Source organism: Cygnus olor, chromosome Z, assembly GCF_009769625.2.
Source record: "Cygnus olor isolate bCygOlo1 chromosome Z, bCygOlo1.pri.v2, whole genome shotgun sequence".
Lineage (NCBI taxonomy): Eukaryota > Metazoa > Chordata > Aves > Anseriformes > Anatidae > Cygnus > Cygnus olor.
The window spans coordinates 12,350,771-12,366,438 of record NC_049198.1 but is presented as its reverse complement, the minus strand read 5'-3'; the positions used below and the strand labels follow the sequence as shown (position 1 = coordinate 12,366,438).

The 15,668-nt window shown below is 34.1% G+C and overlaps 1 protein-coding gene across 11 annotated transcripts in view; it reads left to right on the top strand.

Annotated features, from left to right (window-relative positions):
* PRLR (prolactin receptor) overlaps positions 1 to 15,668 on the top strand; it is a 166,788-nt gene that overhangs the window by 23,485 nt on the left and 127,635 nt on the right. For 8 of the 11 annotated variants that reach the window (XM_040542206.1, XM_040542207.1, XM_040542204.1 and 5 more), the window contains one exon: positions 13,820 to 13,868. The exons of 1 other annotated variant lie outside the window; for it this stretch is intronic. The gene's annotated coding sequence lies outside the window, so the exon portion shown is untranslated. Of the gene's footprint in view, positions 1 to 5,905; positions 5,964 to 13,819; positions 13,869 to 15,668 lie in introns of all 11 variants that reach the window. 2 more of the 11 variants (XM_040542208.1, XM_040542198.1) reach the window with 1 other exon arrangement.

The window sequence follows — 15,668 nt, the reverse complement described above, 5'->3', positions numbered from 1 at the left end:
TTAGAAAAATGTTCTATGTGTATTTATCTAAAATATTGTTGCACTGTGTAGTTTGTCGCTATTTCATTTTTGTATCCATCTCTAAACTGGTATTGAAACTTTTCGCTTTAAGCTTCCTAACTTCTCCCTCCCTTCCTCCCTCCCTCTCTATTGAAAGACTAACTCCTGCCTATTTACCCATCATTGACCCACTACAGTGGGTCAGTGGCTGTTATTGCCTGCTTGTTAAACTTACAGATTTTCATAGTGTATTTCCCACTTGATGGGAATTTACGTACACGTTCAGTAATCCCCTTATATCCCAGTGCTTCATGCTATCACTGCTGCTCTTCTAGCTACACAGAATTGACCAAGGTTAGTTAAAAAGGTTTTTAGATCAAGGTTTTCCTGAGATCACTGCCTGCAATACTAATCACCATCTTCATTGTTTCCTACTTCCTACTACTATATCAATTTCTAGTCTTTCACCATAGATTTACACTTGATGTATGTGAAACTAGAACTTTAATGTCATTTTCTAAATCTAACCATTCAGAACAAATCATGTACCCAGAGAAGCTGTGAAATTTAAGTCAGCCAAAACTGATAGAACATTAGAAATTCCAGCTTGCAACATCTTCAGCTTATGAGTTAGTGTTTATGGCTGTTACTCATCACACATTGACCGTTATTTCTACCTTTCCATCCTGTTCTTAATTGGATATATTTCGTTTATTATTCCCAGCCATATATTTTCAGGTAGTACAAATAGCTTTATAGATCAGCAGTCACACAATCTCATCTACTTTTTTCTTGACTCTTAGTACATACTTACTCTGAAATATTTTTAGGACAAATATCATAGGCTGAGTAGCTCTACTGATTTATAGTAGCAGTAATGCTCCTTCTCAGAAGAAAAAAAAAAAAAGAAATCTTTTGAAATTTTCATATTCCAGGCTAATTCGGAATTCTTAGCTTGTTTTACTGGAGGTGATTAAACTGATCAGTTATGAGAAAGCACTGATTTGGACATCTTGCTTATGAAATAATAGAGGATTTCTGGCTTCTACTTCTGCAAATACATTTCTGGCTATAAATTTTTGTTTTGTTTCTCAATTTCGAATTCCATCAGACTCATTTTGTTCTGGGGTTTCTAGATGGAGTCCACTGTTAGTGTTATTTCCATTGCTTGAAAGAGGCTAGACTTTATATTAGTTCTAAATTCACCATTGGAGGTTGGTTGATACTATTATTCACCATTATAAGACACTGTTTTATTGACAGTTGGGTGCTGGATTATGGTCAGACCCCAAGCTCCAAGATCAGGAAGGTTTTGCCACATGAGGGCTCACCACCTTTCTTGTGCTTGTGTTAGTAAATGGCGCTTTGCTAGGGAATTTTCACCCCCCTCATTGGAAATAAGTTGTCCATGCTGTTTCCTTATTAGTGCATGTGAGAAGAGTTTTGTCAAGGACATTGCTAAACATTTTCAAAGTTTGGGAGTTTATACAGGCTGTGGGTTATTCTCAGTTGGCAGTTTGCTTGCAGACAAGCTGTTTTGGAAGATAATAGAGTTTAAAAAATTGGACTTCTGCTCTGTGGCAGTTAGTCCCAGAGAGTGGTATTTCTCACAGCTAATTTATGACTACCACTGTAACCTCTGTAGAATTTCCATGCATCTATTGTTCTTTAAAGTAGAATGTATCACCTAGAATACCATCCAAAAGTCGTACAGCCCTCCAGCAGTTAATTCCAGTAATGTTGAAATTCTGTACTTCGCTACTGTCATGAATTTGTCTACCATCAACCTCTAACCAGAGGATTTAATCATACTTATACCTTTGAAATCTTCATCTATTGCCAAGTATTCACTTCCCATTTGACAGGCAAGATGTTTTCCAGCAGTCATGTGCGTATACACCTGGCAGATACAACTTATCCCTGAAATTTCCAGGACAATTTAAATCTGGAAGAATTCCAGTCATGGGTAAGAGCTCCAGGAAGATTTGGTATTCATTAGGCAGAAACACAGGTTGGGCAAGGTTACTGTGTCATGTAACCAATAAACACACTGTGAGCATTTTAAAATCATATAACCTCTCTCTAATTAAGTGTTAATAGAATGGAAAGGAAATTCACCGGATCACTTTTCCTAATGCATTAGCTATTTCAGCAGAGAAACCCTATGAATGATTTTAATAGTGTCATTATAGTGATATTGTTGAATGACAAATCTCTTACTTACATCAACAGGAAGGATAGTTGACTATTTCAGTTAAAATGTGAGGTGAGGCTTTAAAAATGTAATAGGCTTTGCATGCTCTTGCATGATTCTCAGCTTCAAAACTGGTTAACTGGAGATAAGGTATGTCAGTTTTTCATATTATGTGTAATCCTCTCACTGTTTGTAATATCATTGGTCATATTTCCACTTTCAAGATTATTACTGCTTTTTTTTTTTTTTAATATTCATTTCCTAATTCTGTCTGCCTTATTACATTTCACACTGACGATTAATTCTTACCTCCATATAGCATGCAAATGACATGCCTTGAATAAAAAATGCCCTTAGACTGTGTGCTCAACAAGACTAGAATTGTCATGGCTCCTGAGTTTCAGAAGTGTTCATCCCATATGGGGGATGGCTTTGTAAGTAATTAATAGCAAATGGTTTAATATGAACAGAAGAAATATAACGTAAGGAAGATTTTCACTGATTTTATTTTTAGCCTACAATGATTTGTAGAAAATAGCATTGAATAATAGATTTTCAGCTGGACCATACCCTAAACCTGGACATCACATGTGGCTCCGGATGCTGTGGCAACTGCAGCTGTGTTGTCAAGGAAACAGCCTTGTGCTCAGTAGGCAAAACCAATGAGGATTAAGCAAGGCTACATTATAGCTAAGCCTCTGTGACCTTATCAGGGAGCAACAAGATCTGTCTGTTCTTCACTGTGCAGGTGTCCCTCAGGAGTGAGGGAGATATGCACAGGCAAAAGCATACATGCAGTATATCTGATTTAAATGTCAGACCTGGATTATTCAAACAAGTGAATGCATTTCCCAGTTAGATGGATTAAAAGACTCCACTTGTGTAAGTAAAACATTGATATAAAATAAAACTAGATATTATAAAAGAAAGTAATGTGACATGTTTTAGTTAGCTATGAAATGAGGAAGAAATAATTAAAGTATGATGGACTTTGGAAATATTTTAATTTTTGTTATATCTCTGTAGTCAGGCTAAAATTACATAAAAGTGTACCACTATTAAAAATATGTTAATTTCCCAGTGATAAGAAATATTGTAGATAGGACACTGACATGCAGAATAGTTGTCAACATTTTCAAGAAGTCTTATTCTTTACTACTAAGAATTAATTAATGCATGGGTCACTTAAGTAAACTCACACTCCAACATACATGTTATTTCATCCCAGCATTTTATATCTAAAAGAATTAAAATCCAAGTGGAACTGAGATAAATAAATGCAAGAGAAAAATACTTAGTATTTTTTGGTTTGTTGGAAAGGAAGTTTAAATAGAAAAGTTGTTTAAATTGCTCTCAGAAGTTGTCTGGTTTTTGCTTGAACTATAAAATATTTTTTGTTTTGTTTCGGAAGCAAAATAGACTGTTCCACTTGAGTTGAAGCTTCATAATAAATAAAAATGAATGAACAAGCAACTAAATTTTACTTGGTTTGGCAGAATCTCTGGAGTTCGTTGTGCTTATCTGTTTTAAATTGTCACATAACATCAAAGGTGATTAAATGTCTCTTCTAATTAACCCTATGTTTAAACCGTTAATCTGGATTTACTCATATTAATTATTGTATTTTTCTTATTTCAGTATTTCTTTTGGTGTTACATGACAGTATTTTCCAAAAAAAAAATCAGTGTTAATTTATCTGCAGCTAAAGCCAGATGAGCCTTTTTCATTAGTGATACTGCCAAGTGTCTTGTACAGAAAAGAAGGGGCTGAAGCAAACTGTGAAATGAGTCATATCTGATTATCATAGTGATTTTTCTTTTAACATTATTTTATGTTTTATTTTCTTTCTTAGTGTCTTTTTTTTCTACAGTGAATTTAATCTAAACCTACCCAAGTCCATGGGTTTTGTCAAGTTTTGATGCTTCTTTTCTTGCATCCCACTCCTTTTTTCAGTGAAGGCAGTGCTTCTGCATTTCTTCTTTTTTCAAATATCTGACTTTTTTTTTCCCCAGAATTGCTGTTTTTACCATTTCATTTAAGTTATAGAAAAATCTTATGTATAAGATATTTCCAGCTAAATAGAGTGTTTCAGACATTTTGCTGCATGTTTAAGGCAGCTATAGAAAACTTGAAATTGACCTTATTTTATTGCTTCATTTCTAAGATACTTACCACTGACCTGATGAGAATTTATGCCAGCGCATCAGGGGAAGAAATGTAACAAAGATGACAGGGAAGACTTGGCTACTTTTGTGACCTAGAAATGATTTCACTCTTATTAACTATGTAAAATGTACAACAGGAAAGTTAGAGACAAGAGCATACTTAATGCTGAGCCATTCTAACATCAGAGTTGTTAGAATATGTGCAACAGTTAGCTTTAGAAATTGTGGATAAGTCCTTGAAGAAAAGGCACTATGATCCAGAAATGTTCAGAGAAACATGTACCTTAACATTGAAAATAAGAGGATTAGGAAATGTGTTCTGCTTCCCAAAAATTTACTCATTCCCATTTCTTCTTTTTTTACTCATTTTTTACTTTCAGTTTTTGAGTGGTTTTGTATCACATTTGATTTCCTCCTCTTGTGCTTCTGTTTATTACTGATGCATTTAATAGTTATTTTGAAGGTTGGGTACATAGCTGGATACTTTTCCTACTTTTTTATCTTCTTGACCTTTTCCCCCCTCCTCGCATTTTTCCTAATTCTATACAAACACTTCTATTTATATTCTCTCTTGGTCTATCTTCTACCTTTATGGGCATTTTTCTTTGCTTTTCAGCCACTTGAATCCATGCATTGGTTAAATAGTCTGTCTTCTTTAAGGAGTTTGATGTGAATTAAATTGAATTTTTATTCTAGATCTTACTAGTATAAATGATACTGACCAATTATTACTAATTTGGGGAGCAAGAGGTGTTAGCCACTTTTTAAAACCAGTTAACTGCTTTAACACTGCCAGTAATTTAGTGCAAGTAATCTACTATCCTGCCACTTGCAGTCCTGAAGAATAGACAAAGCAGCAACAGTCTCTCCAGTTGGATTATTTGTGTTCAAATAGGTAGATCAGGCTTTCTATACTAATGGAGTGAGTTAGAAGCATTCGGGACATGTCATTTGTCCTGTGCACGTGATGTACAACTGATCTGTTTGTGCATAACAAATCTAAGATATACCTGATGCTGTAGATTTACAGCAGGCCATCAGTATATGTCCCAAACCCATGTGTCTTGGTGTTCCACCTTCTACAGTAGATCTCTTTTCTTCCATGTGAAATGCTGGCAAATATGATTTCCTCACTCCATTTTTAGTTATTTGTGTAACTTTGGTTCATTTATTTTAAATGTCTCATATCAAGGAGATCTAACTTGTTTGATCAAATTCAGACATGAATTGAGGAGTAGTTATTGGAACATATGGTGAAATCTGATAAATTATGTAATATCACTATGGAGGAAATCAAAACTAGACCTAGATAGTTTACTTAGGTCTACTTTTTCTTAATCTTTAATCTTTTTTAGCTATTTATGGTAGTGTAAAATGCCAGGGTAGTTTTACTAAATCTAAATACTCAGGATTATAGTGAATTAATTCCATTTTGTTATGAGATTATGCATTTATAGGAAATGTATTGTATTATTTTTGTATTGTATTGTAATATCTTCAATTTGGTTCACTGTTCATAAAACATATATACAAAACTGTATTTCAGATTTTTTCTTCTACTTTACCTGAACTTCTGACTTCCGACCTGTTTTGCTCATTTAAAAGTAAGTTTCTCAGGAGGGTAACTTAGTAGCTATAAATTGCTTTCTGAACAGGTTTTGATGAATGAAACATTCAAATTTAAGCACACTTTCAGGTTGTGAAATCCAGATTATTTGGTGGGTATATTAATCAACAAGTATACGATTTCTTAAAAAAAAAAAAAAGCGTGTCTATATATAAATGTGTGTATATATATATATGTGTTGTTACCCATGAATTCTAAGTCAAAGGCTGTCAGCCACAGTAACTATCTGTGTGCAAGATATCTGAAGACATTTTAGTATGTATTTTTGTATCACTGCAGTAATAGGTAGCAATATATAATCATGTGTCACTGAAATAAACTCACACTTGCAAGCAATGCATAAGTTACTACTTCATTGTATCTCTTCATTGTCAATCACCTTAAGAAAGAGAGTGTTTATGGAAGCCCCAGCACCTGTTGTTTTTTTGATCTTATGATGAATGTTGTGTACTTCTCCAGATTGTTAATTGGAACAAATGCAAATGATGCATATTTTCCATTTCTACTTTTATTTAAAGTACCATTTTTCAGTTTAATATTTTAGAAGGGATAGAATAAAATCCAGCAAATTACTAACAGAAGAATTGAGAAAGTGAGTTCAATTGTTTTGCTAATGATCTTTGGTGCCTGCAATTCCAGTCTGCAGTCTTGATAAAACCCAAGTAAATATTGGTCATACCTCCACTGAGAGATACACTGGCAATAATGTTCAACTTGTTAACAGACCTTCAGCTTTGCTGAGAAAAACACACAGAGGATCTTTTTGATTGCCAGCTCTATTTTTTAAAAGTATTAACAGGCCCACATCCAAGAAGATGATTACTTCAGTGCTTGTTGCTTAGGATTTATACTCAGGCACGTGGTTGCTAACACAAAACCGCTTTGCTTCCTTAGGAGGTATTTAAGTCTTTTCAGACACAAGAACATAGAAATTGCTGTACTGAATCAAAGCTTTGGTTCATTTATTCAGCCTATGATCGGAATTGATTACCTGTTCTTCATAGAATAAGGCAAGAATCCGTTACATTTACAGATTAATCATATTAAAGAAAATTTGATGCTAGCTTCTCCCAGTCACTGCTTGTGAGGCTTGCTTTATATGTGAAGACTCTGCTCTTGAGAAAAGGAAGGAAAGGTAAAAATTACTTTGTAATGCTGCTGGGTAAGGGAGAACAATAAGGAAGACCAATAGAAGGAATAGGAAAGACATAGATCCAGAGAATGCCAGTGGCACATTAATGGCACAGTCAGAAGCTGTTTGTCTTCTGAATAGTCAATATTTGATGGATACTACCTGAACAAGAGAAACAGGGTAAAATTCAGGATACAGTTTGAGGGAGAGCATATGATTGTGTCTGTCATGAATGTGGTGAGAACCTTGGAGGAAGAGGCTCTTGGCTTATTGATTGATGTTAATTATATTTCCTGATATACAGCTTATTAGGTGACACTGATAAGAGATGTATGTGATATCCGAAGGGCTGTATATTCAGCCCCAATAGTAAACAAGACATGAACCACAAGGTTGAGAAAAAGGCTTTTCTAAGCATGCCTTTTTGTCAATTTAAAATTTTCTGGTTTTCAGTTTGAGTAATAGCAGAAAAATTTATTTTCATTGTATTGTTTGTTGTTTTGTATGCCCTGATAATAATCTCCTTTCTAAATTTGAGTCCAGAAATTCTTTTCCCTTTTGAATCACATTTTTTTCTATACCTCTCCTTATACTTTCAACATTATGTTTGGAATTCCTATTTGAACTTCCTTGTGTTTGTATTCTTCCTGTCTTCTTTTTTGATATGTGGTTCTTAAAACTGAAATCAGTATTGATAGTATAGATATGTCTTTGATTTCTGTAGTTCATATGAAAACTCTTCCACTCTAATTCTTATGCATTGCGTTTGCTTAAGCCTTTGAGCAACTTTGGATATGGAGGTTTGTTTTTTTTAATAGGCTTATTTGACTACATATCCAGTATATCCACAAGTGATTTATTTTCTTTCTTTCAATGTCAACAGGGTTTGTAGTTATCAATAAAATTGTGTTTGCTAATGTGATTTTCCAAGTGAAAATGAAATCTGTCCATGTTTTGGGTTGCAGAGCAGAGCTCACGGACAACTTGCATATCTCCTACACTGGAGCTTGTGGAGGTAGAAATAGAGGTTCTTGCTGTTAGCTCACTTAGTCATTTGTTGCTCTCAGTATATTCCTCTCTGCTTGAGATAACAAGATAGAAAGTGCTGTTTCCTTTCTTTCTCCCACGCCACCTCCACACTTTTCTTTTCTTTTTTTTTTTTTCAGAGTCTGTCTTTCAGCTTTTAATTAAATGACTAGGTTGCAAACTCCCTAACTGTCAAGGTAGATAATGTATTTAATGAAGCAATATGATATCTGGACAACCAGAATCACGATTAGGCAAACAGTTATTCTCTGTCCCAGTTGTCCCTTTAGTCAGATGGCTGTCCTATTCTTGATTTTTTAGGATTGTAGAGTTCTTTCTTGCCCTGTGGTATTAGGTCTTTTTTTTTTTTTTTATAGGTCCCACAGTTTAATGTGGTACATTCATCGACTCTAAGTTAAATATTCCTCTTGAACCCCTTCCAGTAGTTTTCAATATACTCATCTTTTAGGTATTCTAAAAATATAGTTATATGCAAGCTTCAGCAGAACCCAACAGAGGAAAATTCATTACTTACATATTTTTCACTGTGCTAGACACAAGCAATTCTTATCTTACTTTCACAACTTAAATATATGCTTTTCTTAAAAATCCTTTTATATTAGATACTCCAATATTGACTAAGACAGTAACTAACACTGAGTAAGACAGGTATTAAGTCTGTAGGAACGACAAAGTGTTCAACTCTGCTTGCCCATACAGGAGTGTTAATGTCTCTGATTATTTTTATTTCATATTCTTTGGTTAATCTGCAAATTTTCTTTTTATTGGCATGTTTCCAATAACTTTGTCCTGTACAATACTTAAAGAAATGGAATTGGATAGGACATGAATCCTGTGTTGGACTGCAAAACTTTGCCAATCAATGGACAGAAATGTTAAAAATATCTGTAATTCTTTGGTAATCAGGACTGATTCCTGTTCTTATAGCTCTTAATGCCTGTGTCCCAGTGAAATCTCTTCATTTGGTTTTGGTGATTTTTACTTTTAAGCATAAACCATCTATTGGTCCATCTACCCTTTAAAATTGGATTCTTTGGTGATAATTCACAGTTCATATGGAGTCTAATAAACACAGGACCAATTTTTACTGAACATTATTTAAAATCAGAGTGAATTTATATTTTATCTGAAGAAATTGAATAGGAAGGACTTTTCTGGTTAGTGGTCCTGTTTTTGAATGTCATACCTCCTTGGGTTTTGAGAAGATATGTTTAAAACTTCTGCTATTAAGGGAAGAATGAGTGTACCAGGATCACTGAGTAGAATTTGCAGTTGTGCTTAAGTGTTGTCCCTTCGGTGTTTGAACTTTCATTGCTTTTTTTCTAACTGATAGTATTATTGCTACTGTGGTATTTCATCAGGATTATTTGATCCATCAGCATTTTTACTGATGGTTCTAGACTATCATCAGATGTTGCTGAGAAGGTATGCTGTTGTTCAGGAAAGAAGTTGGAAAGCATTTTTGCACCATGTTTGGTGTAATGGTGGTATTCATGGTAGGTTTTATAATTGTCAGAGGCCTCCCTTATAACAGAATAACGCTCTTCATTTGAGATATGTCTGAATATCAGATGGAGATATGTAACCACCTGTAGTGCCTTGCAGCATCATACAAGCCATATAGTAAAATTCCCTGATGACACTTGAGACACCAGAGATTTTTCCATCATTTGGGAAAAAATCTTAATAAATGTCCTTGCATATCATAATTCCTCCAGTGGTTTATTTCTCCAGTGGTACTGAATTTGCACCTGCCAGACGAAGCTGGGGCTAGGTGGTCCTCAGGGAGCTTCCTTTAGCTCTTCTTCTATATGTGGGGAACACCACCCTGAAAGTATTTGCTCTAATATGCTAAAATTAGGAATCAACCTTGTAGTCTTCAGAGAGAGACACAAATTTTTAGAAAATAAGTTAGCTGCTGAAAATACAGACTTTCTTAATTACTTTCTTGGACTTGGACACTACTTTTCTTCCTAAGTTCCAAAGTTAATAGACTACTTACACCCAGTTAAGCATCATATTGCTATGCAACTTCAAACATTAGCTGGTTGACTAGATATTGAGAGGATATTTTTAATTTATTGCTCTGGACTTTTGAACTGTTTTAAGTAAGCATAAATCACTTTTAGTCAGTGCAGCTAAATTGTTCTTAGGCTTAAAAACAGACTTACAAAAACATGCCTATTTAAGAAAGATATTTAAATGAAAAACATTCTGCTTTCTCAGGTATGAAAACCAGGGATATTTAATAAATTAATCTTTTGTTACAAATTTAGTACTCATTATTGTTACTTTGTGTTGGCTTCTTTCAAGAATAATTCTATATTCTTTGTACAAATACACTTGTCATGTTTATTCCATTCTTTTGCTCAATGACAAAATATTTGTATCTTCAACTTTTCAATTTCTATGCCCTAGAATAGAGTCCACTTTACAGTTTTGGAGTTTGTGAAAAAAGGTGGCACAGCATTTTTTTGATCTTTTCGCAAGCATCCGGTAACCATATACATGATTTTCTTTGTGACAGTTAGTTTAATTTCCTGCCTGTATCTCATCTGGATTTTTCTTTCTTTCATTCTTGTTTGTCCTTATGTCTGTTCGGTTCCCTGTGTTCCATTCTATGGATTACCTATAAGTTACTTGTGGAGTTGTCTGAGCTTTCTCCTGAAAATACAGTGATGAGTGCTACAATTTAAATCTTGCTATGGATGCAGAAAGGAAATGCAATACTATTAAATTGATTTTAATATACGCCCAATATGTAGGCACAATATTTATTCACTGTGAAGCAATAGCAAAAGCAATAGCTGTGAGGGAGTGGGATAACTAAATCTCAGAATGCCTTGTATTCTGTGTGTTTCTTTTGTTATATGATTTGCTATTTTTCTAAGATACTGCAGGAGTCATTATTTTCATAAAAATTGTCTGTTTTGTTGGTATTGATGTGCACTTTTCTTTTGTTGCTGTGGCTGTTCTATTCTGCAGTTTTTCCCACAGTGAACTGAATTCATTTGCAATGTTGTCAGACTGCAAATGAGTGGGAAACAGAACTAGTACTTAGCTTACATTCAGGGCAAAAGAAGGGGAACTCAAGCACATACACTAACGAGTTGCTTTGGAAAACACTGGAATTGAGGTTGCATTTCTACACTAACAATTCAGTTACTTTGGAGGTGTCTTCCTTCAAAACTATTTAGTATTTTTCTTTCAGTTTTGGCAATTTGTTACAGTTCGTTTTGCTACTCTGTTCCAAACCTCCAACTGTCACATACCTTTGCAACAAAATATTCCAGTATATTCAGATTTTCCAGTATATTCCCTATAAGAAAGCTCCTGTGTTTACTGAACAGCTCTTGTTGTGCCACTGAAGTCTTCATGGCACTTACAAGCAGATAATATCTAGAATTTCTCTTCTGATTTATTTTAATAAGCCCCCACACTTAAATGTAATTGCCTTGTTTGAAATTCAGCCCTTGATTGTTTTTGGTTTCGTTGGGTTGGGTTGTTTTGTTGTTGTTGTTGGTATTTTCATTTTTGCCTATGGTGCCCATGAAACAAAGAATGTGATGAACATGGTTACAGCTTATCTCCTCAGTAATTTTTAATTACATCCTGGATGTGGTGGAGGACTATCTCAAGAGTTGTTTCTTCTCTTGTGGCTTACCTGACTGGATTCACTGAAATAATCCGTTAAAATTTTTGCCTCAGCAATATACCCTTGTGGAATTTAACAGGTTTACATTATTGTTTGCTTCTTGTTCTCAGATTTCCTGGTCTCCCAGAGTACGTCACAGTCACTGTCATCATCCTAGTCTCACCCTCAGTATTACAGTCTTAAAAATCCTGTGCTTTCCTGTTTAGGTATAGAATCCCAGTCCTGGTCCTATTTTCCTTATTAATACAACAAACTGGTTTGTCTGATTTAACTCAGCTATTTCAGCATTTAACATTACTCCTGTGTTGGAGTGAACAATTGTTTTTCCTGTTTTGTACAGTGAACTACAGCATTTCACTTATTATTACTTTTTCTCCATGTTTTAAATTGTAGTATGTTATTAACTTAATTTAAAACCAGTCATTCTGTTTTTCCCATTTTACTTTTTCTTTTTTTCATTTGCGTATTTTCATACATTTGGTAGTATTTTTTTACTTTATGTATCCTGTATAAATAGGACTTTATTGTTAACTAACCAGTAAACTGGATTCTTACATACCCACAAAACAATTCAGGTAAATATTTTCTTTTACTTTTAGCTGCTTTACTTGTAATTCACATCCACCAGTGCAGTATAAGCTGTATGATATTGATGTCTTAAAATTGAAGAGTATGCCTGAGAAAAAAATCACCCTATATTTGTCTGCTGTAAGATTAAAAAGAAAAGTAAACATAGAAATTGAAAGGAAGCAATAAGATCTGAATTACAAAGTTGGAGTGGAGAACAACATTGGTGTAACATTTGAAATGTTTATGGATTATGTATATTTTGTAGGAGGAGGTTGCAATTTTCATCACGCAGAATAGGGAAAAATGAATTTGTTATTGTAGGTGCACTAAGAAATGTAATTATGCAGTAGATGTTTCTACATTTTTTCCTGGTATCTTGAGTAACAGTTTTACACTGTCAAGAAACTGAAGAGACTATGAAAGAATAGTTTTGCTGATATTAAATAATAACAGGTCTTCATAAAAGCTTGGAGGCAAATGCAGGATTTTTTGCCTAAATATTTATTAATTTCCTACTCATATTATCCTCGGATTTCCAGATTTTATCATAGTCCTGAGAGTTTCAGACTGTTTGTATGAAATGGTACGGTAACTTTCAGGTTCAGTCTTATTTAGCATGCTTAACAATATTTTAAATCTGAAATAATGATAACCACACAGTCACTAAATTGTTATTTTAAACTCAGCGCATCTGGGAAAGACCACTTAGATTTTAGCCTGGTGCTGGATTAATGAAAGTCCCCATCTCCATTGTATGCATGAAGAAAGTTTTGTTTTTATATAGCACTCTTTGGCTTGATTACAGCTTTTTGCAAATTATTTTGCTTTGGTTTCTTTGTTTGAGTGGAAAGTAAGGGCAACAAGAGAAGGATTTTTGGTTTTGTTTAATCTGTTTCATATTGAAAGAAAACACATGTACAAGGCAGTAAATCTTAACAGAAGGAAAGTGAAGTCTAAAAAATAGACTCAAATTTTTGTTATAAATATGTCCAATTACAATGCAGTAGCCCTTGCTTATGTGAAAAACAGACTTTACGTAATTACACATTTTCAAAAAGTCTGTGTGTCATTATCATAATTAAAAAGCCATCATTTCTTTTCTAAAGCACTTCAGGAAGCAAAATGAAGAGTCTGCCAGCATCTTCAATTTGTCTATGTTTCACAGAAAATTGTAGCCTAAGTTTAGTAAGCAAATTTTGTTGTTTTTTTGTTGTTGATGATTTTTTTATTTTTTTATTATTACTTTTTTTAAGTTTCTACATGCAGATTTCATAATAGGAAGTGAAAATTAGTGTTCTTGTCTAAAGCAGAATAATTATCAGAAATTCTTGAAAACAAGAACATTATTCCAGTCATTCCTTGGAATTAAAAATGTAAATGTTTCTCTCCTCTCTGCTCCCTTCATCCACGAATTTTTTTCTTTTCATAGATACATATACCACCCAACTTCACCTGATAGCAAGTTAAAACTGCAAGCCGTGAGTAATTTTCTACACATCAGTGAGATGATTTTAAGAATATTACATGAATTAATTGCTGGAGTAATATTCAATTTATAAAAGATATCATGGATACCATTTTACCATAAACAGCTTAGTTGTTAATATGAAATGATCTTTTGTCAGTAAAAATCTTAAATACTATGATTAGAGGGGAAAAATGTTGATTGTTTTTACAGATTATAAAACCATACATCAGTATATCGTATGCCTGCTGTAAGAATTTGTTTCAGTTGGTTAAAATTAGTAAATATGAGTAGACGTGAACTTTCTGGCTGGTTCTGCCATCCATACTTACTGAGCTCCTTCTCCTTCTAAACCCATTTTAGTTCATCTCATCTTTTCCCAGCTTTCAAATCATAGATAAGGGGAATGCTCTTTTACCCCCAGAAATGTGCATTCTATACACCAGGTTATGAGTTTGATTAGAGAAGTAAAATTCAACAGAATATGAAAGTTGTCAAAAATTTTAATAAAAATTGACACTAAAAATAAGGTTGCTTTCAACCGGGTTCATAGGGTAGGTGTTCTGTAAATACTCATATGTTTTTGTTTTCTTAGATACCAAAATAACCATATTAAGATCCCAGTGACCATAATCAGCAATTAAATATGATGTAAGAGGGAGACTGAAGGATAGTTAAATGATTTTATGAAGCAATATTGCCTAGCAGTGATTTCTTCAGTTTTCATTTGAACTTCCCTTTCTATCTTCTGTGTTCTTTTAATATTTTCACAAAAAACATGAAAAGTTCATTGGTCTTGAGTACTTTTCTCATCCATCCTCAATCTCTTGTTTTTGTTTTATTAAAAGAAAGTCTAACCCTGTGTCTCATTCAGACTTTAGGTCCAAGTTCTGAGTTCATCAAGATGAATAGAATTTTCCCATTATTTTTGTGCTGGTTGGGGGGCAGATTGGGATCTCATTAAAAAAGGCTAAGTATCATACCTGGACATGAGTGATATCTTCAGTATCTGAAATTTGGCCCTTAAAGAGTGTTTGCAGTTGTCTGTGATGATGAGGCTTAGTTACTATCTCTGTATTTTTTTTTTCTTATTTGGTGGGTTTTGTGTGTGTGTTTGTGATTTTTGGTTTGTTGTTGGTAGTGGTTATTTCTTTGTTTTGTTTTGTTTTCTGTTTGTCTTTCAACTCCTTCCTGCTCGTTACTGTGGCTGCTGTTCTTTTAAATGTGGATCCTTACAATAGCCTGTGTAGTCTCCCTGGTCATAGCAAAGAAATAGGTACTTCTCAGACAAATTTGTCTCGCCCTTCAATATATATCTAAAACAGGTAAGATGAGTCACGTTCTGTAATAGCCTGTTTCCCTTTATTGACAGTATAGGGACACCTATACAGCTCAGCTATAGGCATCTGGTTAAAGTGAGGTGAGTCCTGATTTGTCATTCTGAAAACATTATCTCTTAGAGAGCACACAATCTACTCAAAGTTCACCTCAGTCAAACTCATTAAAGAGAGAACATTACTTCCTTGTTCCAGGATGGGCAAGTTACAGTGACCTTTCTAGCTTGTTTTTAACTTCACAGGGTTGATTGCATTTTGCTCCAGTTGCCTGCAGTACTTTCAGGATTATTTCTTCCAACTATAGGAAGAAATATATAGGGTTTGCTAAATCTTCAAATTCGTGGGTTTTATGCTTATTGAGCAGAAATTATTTTGCCGCCTTCTTTCTTTCTCCACAGGTCTTAATAGTTCCTGATGCTAATTTTGATAATCTTGATATAGACTAGAAGTTAAATGAATGAACAGTATACTTCCTC